We start from the raw sequence: 8,402 nt of genomic DNA, 5'->3' as shown, positions 1-8,402 counted from the left end.
GGTGTCGATACATGGACTTGATTGTAATTTTTGCTCACTTTATTTATAAAAATAAAACTCATACCAAATAACCATACCAAGTAAAACTCAAAATTCCAAGTGCGTTATATAGAGACTCCGCTTCACTCTTTGACTTTGCATCATTACCACAAGAATCATATAAAATTGATAAAGCCAATCTTAATTGGGAGCTTGAAATCTAATAGCTTTCACACTTTTTATTCGACTCTCCAATGAGTATTAGATAACATTTCAATGTAAGTCGGAAACATTATCCAACAAAATTTTTCATCTTTTTGTAGAACCAGAAACAGATTATATATGCGTTGAACAATTCCAAAAATGAAAATAGCTCTAGTGCAAGAATGTGCCATGTCGCTAAGAGCAAGATTCAAACTATGACAAGCACAAGGCATATATAATGCTCTCGGGTTTATTTCAAGTAAACGTTTTTGTACACCTTGGTGCTTCCCTTTCATATTGGAACCATTATCATAGCCTTGACCCCTTATATTATCAACATCAAGATCAAGAGACTTTAAAACATTTTGTAATTCAATAAAAAGTCCCAATCCCGATGTATCATTTACCTCTAAGAACTCTAAAAAGTACTCCTCAATTTGTATCTTTTTTGTTGTCATATTCACACATCGTATTATCAAAGTCATTTGTTCTTGATGAGCAATATTCGGAGTACAATCAAGAATTATGGAAAAATATTTTGCCTCTTGAATAGTCTTGATTATAGAACTCTTCACACTATTGGCTAAAATAAAGATCAATTCATTTTGAATTTTATGCCCAAGATAATGATAATGAATTTCACGATTTTGAATGCGTCTAATATGATCTTGCATTATCACATCAAATTCGGCAATCATCTCAATCAATCCTAAGAAATTACCATTACTATCTTGATATAATTTTTCATTGGATCCTCTAAAAGCCAAATTATGAGTAGCAAGATATTTCACGGCCGAAAATATTCTAAGTAAAACTTGCCTCCATCGATCTTTCTCTTTCATAATCGCTTCTTGCAAGTTTTTATCAATTGTTTCATTCTTATCTAGCCTTACTCTCATTTCATTCCAAGTAAACATATTATTCATATGCTCGGTACTATTTTCATGTTGTTTTAGTCTCTCACTAATACGCTTCCAATCACATAAACCCTCATTTGCTAACAAACTTTTGTTAGTAATGGACTTGAACAACTTGCAACAAAAACTAAATACTTTGTCAACATGTTTAGAATAAACCAACCATTTTCTATCACTAATCTCACCATTGTTCAACTTTCTAGAAAAATAAGCATATGAAAAATGCCTATTATTATCATCAAGAGGAAAGTCAAGATTTAATTCTCTTATAGGCCCTTTTCAACTATAATGTCTCTTGTTTTATTATCAAGGTTATTCCAATTACAAGGATCATAAATATCAACATAAGGAATTTCTTGTTCTTCATCAATACCATTATTAGTAGGAATTAGTTGTTCTTCATCAATGTCAATATCAATATTTGGCAAATTAGGCTCATTTAGAACATCAATAGGCTTATTTTGAACATCTATAGGCTCATTAGGAACATTTTCATTATTGTTATTTACTCCATCATGTAAATTTTCATTTGGTTGATTTAAATTTTCATGGACTACATTTCTAAGAACAAATCTGTCAATAGCACCTTGCTGTGATTTTATTAACTCTTCAGCAATTTTTCTTTTTTTCCTTTTTTCACTTCCTGATAAATGTTTTTTAGGCAACATTGTAATTTGCAAATAAAATAAATAAAACACTGAAATTAACAATCAATTTGACAAAATTGAGAATACTAAAGATAAGAGAAAGGAAGAACAACACCTTGAAACCACCGGAAGACGGCAGCCGTGGCACGGGAGGGCGGCGGGCCGGCAGCGGGGCAGCAGCACGAACAGAGGTGTTGTTGTTCGCAGGAAATCAAGCAGGTGTCAGACAGTAGGCCGCAACTCTCAAGCGGCAGCAACAACCGAAGACTACGATGGTATCCGGGCTCCGCAGGCGGCAATCCGGCAACGCACAACCACCGACGACGACGACGACGAGGCGTCAGTATATCGAACCAGAAATTAAGAACTTAAACTCAGCCAAAATTCCCCAAAACCTTACTCATATTCTTAATTCCATAAAATCTTAATAATTTCACTTGATTGAGAGTAAATTGTATGAGTATTGCATTATAGAAATCCAATTCTTCTCTATTTAAATTGTAGAAAAAAATTCCCGTTGCCATATTTAAGGAAAATTTAACAGCTAATTTTTGGGGAAAATGAAAAATTTCAATGAGTTTAATAGAGATTAGAGAAAATTTGGGAAATTAAAAGAAGAATTTAATGGATCTTGGAAAGAGAAAGAGAGAAGGAGTGAAGAAGCAGTAGAAGAAGGAATTCGAAGAGTTTAGTTTGTTTCAACTTTCAATGTCGAAGGTTTGAAGAACGTACGCGTGATTCAATAGCGTCATTAATTATTATTTTTTTTAGTTTTTTTTTTAGGATTGGGCCCCCCTAGTCTTGGGCCCTTGTCCCTTGCCCCTCCAAACAATACTCAGGGTCGGGCCTGTCGGTGATGTATATATGGCAAAGATTTGATGTACGTGAGTTGTATGGGTACACCAAAGGGTAGAAAGCAAATAGGTACACCAAAAGTGCATATCAAATTTATGATTGAATTTCTTATTATCCCATAGGAGAAAGCCAATCATTCACTCCTCTGCCTACACTTTTATTACATTTTCTTTTCTTTCTTTAATCGAAACACTTGTAGTAGCAAAGAGTAGCCTTTCGAACTACTAACATCTAGCTAACAAGAAACACTTGACAACAACAAAAAAGTATAGAATGGGTCAATTACTACTCAAGCCATTTTAAGTCAAAAGAGAAAAATCACAACACAAACTACCTCAGAATAAGATGAGATCATCTAAGATTTATTGCATCAGCAAAATGACATGAGTACGGATCCACTTTATTGAACATGTTATGTGGTACATGAGGTGTTGCAGTCATGTTTGATTTAATTATTGGACCATGGGGACAACTAGGCAACAAGTGTTTCATCTTTCACCTTAGACTTTTAATATTCTCTAAAAGAAAAATGATTACTAATTTGGTTGGACCAACTATAGGATCTAATCAGATCAGAAAAAATAAGTTAAGATCAGATCAGATCAGTTAAGATCATGATTATATTTAAAAATCATTATATCTTTCATTACATATTAGTAAAAATTATAATAATTGAATATTAATAAAGTACTCATTGAGACGAATCAAACAAGACCCCGCATGACTATATTTTTCTTATATATTGAGAAAAATCTGAAAGATAATATCTTGTAATCAGATCAGATCAGATCAAAAAAAAAATAAGTTCGGATCAGATCAGATAAGTTCAGATCAGAAAATTTCAGGTGAACTAAACATAGCCATACATGAAAGAATTCAACTCCCACTAGGTTTATCAGAATCATATTATTTTAGTTGCCTTAAAGAAAACAAACAAGTGTCATTTGGTTCTAGAAGCATCATCATCTCTATTATATATGTGAAGAGGGGTCAGACATCAAAATATAAAAATTCCTATATCACCCCCAACAAATTAAGTAAATTACATACAATAGAATAAGAAAGATATAAAAAAGGGAAAACAAAAAAAATCAAAAAAGAAATGTAAATTTTTTCAAATCAGTAACTTTTCCCATATTAAGACCATATTTTTTGAAAAATACAAACCCCTTATTTAGTTGGAAAAATCCTATGAATAATTGCCAATATGCATGATACGTACTTAAACGCTCCAAAATTCTGAGTTCTTTATCTCATTCCCTCCATTCACTACAAACAAAAACACAACAATATCAAATACAATTTCCTGTTTCAAAAGCCAAGAGTCGGGTAATTCATTCATATAATCCTCTGTTCTTCATAATATAATTGTTATCAATCTTATCATACATTCATTTATTTAGTGTGCTTTAATTGCAGTCTAATTGAAGCAAACCAAAAGGAGCAGATTAATAACCAAGCAGACTGTAACAAAGGAAATCACATTCAAAAGGTAATACTTATATCATATTACGCTTTGTTCTTCAACTAATACATAATTCTTACAATAGAGATTTATTACTGTGTTCATTTTTTATTTTTATTTTTTTTTTTGTGACATCAAGTAATAGTGTGTTTTTAATACAATATGTTTGGGCCCATTAAAGTCCCCCAGTTGTCCTATGCCATGTGGCACCACCACCTAAGCTCTGGGGGTCCCACCCCCTATAGCATGGCTAGCAAGCATTGGGAGATTCAAGGGTCCCACATAAATCATTCTTGAAAAGGTATCTCCAATGCCCAGGTGAGATGTCCTATCCAGCACACCATTTCCTAGGGGTTCTCACCACTATAACTACCTCTTGTCACACCAATGCAAAGGTATTGAATTCTCACCTAACTTACCTGAGTTTCTAACTCTAGACTCTCTTTGTACCTCAATCACCAACTGACTTGAGCGTCGGAGGGGCGATCCGGGAACAACCCCCGGGGTAGTTTCGCGTGTTTTGTAGGATTCCGGTGAACAGATAACCCGCTCTGCTCGGATAAAAGGAGTTGCTCAGCACAAATCATTACTCTTAATTTCTAGACAGAAACAGTTTGGCGCCGTCTGTGGGGATAGTACAGAAAGTTACTTCGCCACCACTCAGTAAAGTTCATTTGCTACTCAGCAGGACTTGACCCCAGTGCTATTCAGCTATGGCACCATCCAAAAACGCCCGTACCAAGCAATCTACTCAACCCCAAAGGTCCGACAGGGAACCTTCACCATAGCATAGGAGGTCAGCACGAACCCGATCCCCCTCAGTTTATACGCTGGACCCTAACCTGGAACTCTCTTAAGAGCAGCAGCCATCCCCCTCTCGGGAAATACAGCACGTTGACCCCCAACCCTTGTTCACAACTGATATAGCACTCATAATAGCTCAGCTACAGCAGACCCCACAACAAAGCAACATGCAAATGCTGACTACCCTCCAGCAGGGACAAGGTCAGAACCAGCTCAACCTTCAGCAACGGGATGATAATGTCCTAAGACAATCTCGGAGGGAAGAACACAACCCCCGCTCTGCCCATGGCCAGCCTAACCGGCAAAGGTCAGCAGCCCGGGAACCTGTTCGGTCCCAAAGGGCACCCTCCAGACAAGATGAGCGCCCTTTACCTGGGGAAAGGTCGGCTCATCGGGAAACCGCCCTCCGACGAGAAGAGACTCACGTCTCCAAGTCGCCGAGGGGAAATCCTGGTCGCAAGCCCGAGGATGCTAGGCACATTGTCAACGAGAAGCGTCATAGTCAGGGGTATGACGCCCGCCAGTTTCTAGATCGCGAAGCAGCTCAGCGAGAAGGACAAGGCGATTCGGCACAGTCCAAGCCTCCAAGACTGGGCAATGGAAGCTTAAAGTTCATGACCCCATTCAGTCGAGAAATCATTGACACCCCTACCCAAGGAAAGGTTAAAACACCCCTGATCGACCAATTTGCGGGCCTAACCGACCCGGAAGATCATATGGCCACTTACAAGGCTCAGATGAGTGTGCAGACCAGTTGCGAGGCTACATGGTGCCGGTTCTTCCCCACCACACTGAAGGGGCTCGCGCTAAATTGGTTTCAAGAGCTGCCGGCCGTAATCATCACTAATTTCGCGGTACTCGAAGATATGTTTACCCATCAATTCATGGCTGGAAAGAGGCAAAAGAAGACAAGCCTGCACCTCATGGGGGTCAAACAAGAAAAGAATGAGAGTCTGGCCGACTACATAAAAAGATTCAATGAAGAGTCTTTGAAGGTGTCCGACCTGCAGGATGCAGTAGCATTCGCTGCACTCATGTCTGGGCTACAGCCTGGTCGGCTCAGATGGACACTAGCTGAAAGCGAAGTCAAAACCTTTTCCGAGGCCATGGCTAAGGCCCAGAGTTTTATCCAAGCGGCGGACATCTGTCGTCACTCGGAGGAAGGAAGTAAGAAGAGAAAAGAAGAGTGCAGCCATAGAGATCAGCCCAAGCAGCAGAAGACGGGTGGTAGGTCGGACCGATTTACAGACCATGGGAACGACCCTCGTTTCAACAAGAATCGGAGAGAAATCTATCTGGACATCAAGCACAAGTCCATGCTACCCCATCCCCCACCCATCCGGACCTCAGCCTATCGGCGGGACAAGAGCCAGTGGTGCGAATACCACCGAGAATGTGGTCATACCACAAAAGATTGCAGAGAGCTGAAAAAAGGACTAGATAATCTGGCTGACCAGGGGAAGCTGAACCGCTACCTCAAACACACTAGCGAAGAGAAAGGGAAGCAGAAGGTTGGTCAGTCTAATAGCAGGGATACGGAGGGTTTCATTGGAGTCATAGCAGGTGGCCTCGCCTCAGGAGGCCTAACCGGCCGAGCTAGGAAAGCCCACCTCCAAAACCTCAAGCATCAGGTGTTGGAAGTCAAGCCGAGCCGGTAGGACTGCTCCATAATGACGTTCGGGGAGTCCAGTCGGTCGGTAAGTGTACCTCATGATGACCCCCTGGTCATCGAGCTCAAAGTGGCCAATTCCCGGGTGAAGCGTGTGTTGGTTGATAGTGGGTCGTCAGCCGACATCATCACTCTGGAATGCTTGAAGAAGCTGAAGTACAGTGAGAAGGGTGTCACACCACTCGACCAGCCACTCATAGGCTTTGGGGGTAACTCTGTGCATCCTATCGGATCAATAAAGCTCCCCACTCGGATGGGCGAGAAAGGCAAAGGAAGAAGCCTACCGATTGACGTCCTAGTGGTCGACATCCCTCTACCATACAACGTAATAATGGGGCGACCTACTCTGAACAAAACAAAGGATGATATCTCCACCTACCAACTCCTTATGCAGTTCGAAACAGATGAAGGGAAGGTCGGAAAAATACAAGGGGATCAGCATGTCGGAAGAGAATGTTATGTTAACATCTTGAAGAATAGAGTTGAAATCGACGTCCAAGAGGACTCGAAAAAGAGAAAAAGAGAAAGTTCACCAAAAAACCTCGGGGTGTACATCACAGAGAACCCCAAGCAGTACGAACGACCTCAGCCAGCTGAGGAAGAGGAAGAAGCAGTGATTGGGGCAGAACCCGGTCGGACTGTGAGGGTGGGCAAGGCCCTAAACCCATAAACGAGAGCACAAGTAGTGGAGTGCTCCGAGAGTATCAAGACGTGTTCGCCTATGAGGCCTCAGAAATGCCTGGTCTTGATCCCAAAATTATGTGCCATGAACTCAACATTAAGGAGGGGTACAAGCCGGTCAAGCAAAAACTAAGGCATCAAGGCCCGGAAAGATGCAAAGCTGCTGCGGTCGAGGTCAAAAAGTTGCTTGAAGCAGGGTTTATAGAAGAATGCCAGTACTCGAAATGGCTAGCCAACGTAGTACTGGTAAGGAAGCCGAGCGGGGCTTGGCGTATGTGTGTGGACTTCACAGACCTGAACAAGGCCTGCCCGAAAGATAACCACCCTCTGCCCAAAATTGATAGGCTGGTCGATTCTATGGCTGGTCATGCCCTCTTAAGCTTCATGGATGCCAATGCAGGCTATCATCAAATTCCGATGGCAGAGCATGATCGAGTACATACTACCTTCACCACCCCTCAAGGGGTTTATTGCTACAAAATGATGCCATTCGGCCTGAAAAATGCTGGAGGCACCTACCAGCGGACAGTCAACAAAACTTTCAGTGATCAGTTGGGTCGGAACATAGAGGTGTACGTTGACGACATGATAGTCAAAAGCAAAGCCCATTTTGATCACCCAGCCGACCTAAGGGAGACGCTAAGCACACTGAGGAAGTATCGGATGATGCTCAACCCTAAGAAATGCATCTTCGGGGTAAAAGGGGGTAAGTGCCTGTTCTGGTTGATGAGAGGGGCGTTGAAGCCAACCCCGACAAGATCAAGGCAGTGCTTGAGATGAAATCCCCTCGGAATGTCAGAGAAGTGCAGCGCCTCACTGGTTGCCTAGCTGCACTCGGACGATTCTTATCCTGGTCGGCTGATAAGAGCCTGTTCTTTTTCAAGGTCCTTAAGAGAAAAGAATTCACATGGGATAAAGAGGCTGAGCAGGCCTTCACCTCCCTCAAACTTCACCTTTCGACGCTTCCGAAGCTCATGTCCCTCTTACTGGGGGAAACATTGTTCATTTACTTGGCGGTATCAGAATACGCCCTCAACAATGTGCTGGTGGCCGAAAGGGAAGGGACACAACACTAGTCTACTTCATCAGCCATGCCTTTCGAGGGGCAAAAGCAAAATTTAGCGAGGTGGAGAAGATGGTCTTTGTAACAGCTCGTTTTTCCGAGCTGCTAGGTAAGCACA

The 8,402-nt window shown here is 41.4% G+C and overlaps 1 pseudogene; it reads right to left on the bottom strand.

Annotated features, from left to right (window-relative positions):
• Window positions 1–218: 218 nt before the first annotated feature.
• Window positions 219–1,984, bottom strand: LOC104901524 (uncharacterized; annotated as a pseudogene).
• Window positions 1,985–8,402: the final 6,418 nt, after the last annotated feature.

Source organism: Beta vulgaris, chromosome 8 (genome assembly GCF_026745355.1).
Source record: "Beta vulgaris subsp. vulgaris cultivar EL10 chromosome 8, EL10.2, whole genome shotgun sequence".
NCBI lineage: Eukaryota > Viridiplantae > Streptophyta > Magnoliopsida > Caryophyllales > Amaranthaceae > Beta > Beta vulgaris.
Note: the sequence above shows the minus strand (reverse complement) of the source record. Positions and strands in the feature narration are given on the sequence as shown.